Genomic DNA, 3,465 nt, shown 5'->3' with positions numbered 1-3,465 from the left:
AAGGCCTTCTCAGGAGCTGCCCCAAAATTAGGCCACTGCAAAGTGAGACCAAACTGAGGGTGTTTTTGTCAGTGGTTTGTGTTGATACATTTGATTATTGATCAGAATCTGAGCAGTGTCTTCCCAAATGGAAAACACAAACTGTGTCTTCCCTGGAATCTGTCAATGTTTGGAAAGATTATGTGCAGAATGAAAACTCTTTATGGCACCAGATATGCAAGCCCAGCCTATTAGGGGAGGAATTCACACCACAAGGCACAAAATTGGCTTGGATAATTGGAATTCAGCTCTGCCATCTGAGCCCTGGCTGCAGCCACGGACACAGACCGAGATCTGGGCTGGGGGTTGGAATTCTCTGCCCTGTTCAGACTAAACTGGGCTGGGGAACTGCAGGTGGGTCCCACCCAAATCCCTGAACGTGCCCAGGGCACTTGTGTGGTGAGCAGGAGGTGGAGCAGGCCCTGTTCATTCCAGCCTCTCTCAGTCCAGCCTTAAAAAAAGCTTTATACTCCATTTTTACCCCAAAAATACCCCGTTCTTGTGGTACAGGACTAATGACTCCAGTCAAAAACTAGAGAGGACTCATGAGTGCACAGCTACATCCTCACAGAGACAAGGGAACTTCACTTTAGTGCTTTTTATACATGGCTTTGCATTTCAATGGCTTTTTATACTGTTTTACATTTCAATGTTTTTATATATCATTTTACATTTCAATGTTTTATATACTGTCTTACATTTCAATGTTTAATATATTGTTTTGCATTTCAATGTTTCTATGTTTTGTTTTACATTTCCAAGTGTTTAGATACGGCTTTGCATTTCAATCTTTTTAAATATGGTTTTAAATGTCAATGCTTTTAGATATGGTTTTGCATTTCAATGTTTTTAGATCTGCTTTTACACCTCAGTGTTTTCAGATGTGGTTTTCTACTGAAAGGCAGGTGTTGTTTTGCCCCTTGCCCCAAATTCTGCACATCTTTCCTGAACCAACCCCCATCATTAAATAGGTTGCTGAAGAGCCTGTGGGTTCTATTCCTTGTGCAGCTGCTGCAGTATTTTTAATTCAATTTATTAAAGGATATAGAGCTCGGCCCTATTAAATTATCTGCCCATGAGGAATGGGGGGCAGGAGGGACCATCAGCAAATGCCACGTGCTGAGCTCAGCCCTGTCCATGAGATGAGTGATGAACACTCACATATTCCCATTTGTGGTGACCTCAGATGGAGGAGAATGAAGGGGTCACCTCATCCATTGCTGGTGGAGACCCAGGGATGGGGTTTGGGAGATGCAGAGCTGTGTGATGGATGGGCCTGATTCCAGCAGGAACAATGGCTGAGCAGAAGAATCCTGCTGGGAATTTACCCCAAATTTAATGAGCCTCTGCATCCAGCAGGAATTCTGCCATCGACTGGGAAGAGCAGGATGAGGCCCAATATCAGGGAATGTCGCTGGTGACCAGTTTTCCTGCTGCTCCTCAGAGGTGCAAAGGCACAGGAACAGAACCTGCACAGGCTCCTGGCACTCAGAGAGCAAAACACAACCTGAGGCTCCTCTAATTCCCAGAATCCCGGGATATTCTGAGTTGGAAGGGACCCACAAGGATCACCAGGTACCTGGATGGCTCATGGAGGGGCTGAACCCACACCCTGGGTGTTGTCAGCACCAACTGAGCTCCTCTAAGTAATCCTTACCTTCCAAAAGCTGGGAAGAAAATCCACATTTGATGTAGATTTTTTTAGATAATTCAGATTTTTTTTAGATAATTCAGATTTTTTTACCAGCAGAGCCACATTTGATGAGACTCTTTCCTTCAAGAGCTTTTCCCTGGAGTGGTTCAGTCCTATCCAGGCTACTTTTGTCCCGACCACCTGATCCTGCTTGGCTTTCCAGGGCTATTCAGTGCCTCCCATTACAATTTCCTGGCTTAGGACTAGACTCTGGTGTTCCTCCATGGGAGAAAAAATATATAAATAAATAATATATAAATACATAAATAAATAATATATAAAATAAAGAAGATATAATTGCTCACAGGCAGTAATTTGGATCATATTTCAGGTTCCATTTCACTCTAACCAGTCACCAAGGCAAATCAGCTCAGCACAGAAGTTGTCTTGGCTATTGGATTATTGCTGCTCTTTCCCCTATCGATGTTTTTGCCCCTGTCCATTGATTAAATGTGCTGCTCCAGGCACAAATAAATCCATGGAATCAGCTGATCAATGAGCTGCAGATCACATTACAAGGGCAGCTGCTCCTGGGGGCTCAGCAGATGTGGCTGCAAGCTGGGCTTTGGGCATGAAAATGGGATTTAAAAATACCCCCTCCAGCCCACCACTTGTTCTGCTCACTCAATCCTTTGCCAGAAGGTGTTTTTTCAAACCTCTTTTTAGGTGAGACCAGAAATTTGTTTGAGCTTTTCTGACTATTCTGGTTTTTTTCTGCACAAGGCAAGAGTTTCCCATCAGCCAAGCTGCTCCACTGCTCGATGCCAGTGGACACAGGGACTAAATATCCACTGGGAAAGCAATTTTAACTCCCATTATTTGGCCTGATTCCCATCCTGCAGGAAGCAGGTGAAAGCAGAGCAGTTGTGATGGAGATGAGCAATTCAGTGCATTTTTTACAACATCACAACCATGATTTATTCCCTTTCCCTTGCTGGGCAAAAATGTACATTTTGTTTTTGTCAATAAACCTCCCTTTTTGTCACTTCTTGACATTCTCACAGAGGCCATTTTGACATCCTAATAACGCTCCCGAGGCTCCTTCCACTGTAAAGATGAGATCAAAAAGCTGGGAAGGAAATAAATGGATTTGTCAAAGTTTTGTAGGAGAAGCACAAGCCCAGATTCCCCCAGAAAAATTGTACATTTATAACACAAGTAAATAGTGGAAGAAGTTTTGCCCAAAATGACACAAGGCAGGAAGGAAAAGTAATCAGAATATGAGTGTTATTCCCAGTTATCCCTTAAATGATGCTGCTTTCCCTCCTTAAATCCCATAAAATAGTGTAGGAAAACAACTCCAGTGCTGTGATCTCACCCATCAAGTGTTTAATTCCATCTTTATCAACAGCATGCCCTAATATATTGTTATATCCTAAAGCAACTAAAAAAATTGGGAATCTTTCCTTGATTCCTCGGGACTTTTAATCAAGGACCTGCCTTTAATTAGGGACACAAACCTGCCTGAATCTGGTACTGGGAGCATTTCCAACCATTCCCCCCTAGTTCAGGAGAATATTTATGCTCCCAGTTTCTCAGGGGGACATCTCTGTGCACCCCCATCCTCCCGTGGAAGGGTCAGAAATGCTCAGAGACCTCGGAGCTTTCATGTTTAATTCAACCCCACCAGCCCACAGCCACTGAATTAATCTTTATTATCTCTTTATATAGATATTTATATTTATATTTATATTTATATTTATATTTATATTTATATTTATATTTATATTTAT

This window comes from Neopelma chrysocephalum, unplaced genomic scaffold (genome assembly GCF_003984885.1).
Source record: "Neopelma chrysocephalum unplaced genomic scaffold, ASM398488v2 Primary Assembly neopelma1_175, whole genome shotgun sequence".
NCBI lineage: Eukaryota > Metazoa > Chordata > Aves > Passeriformes > Pipridae > Neopelma > Neopelma chrysocephalum.
Note: the sequence above shows the minus strand (reverse complement) of the source record.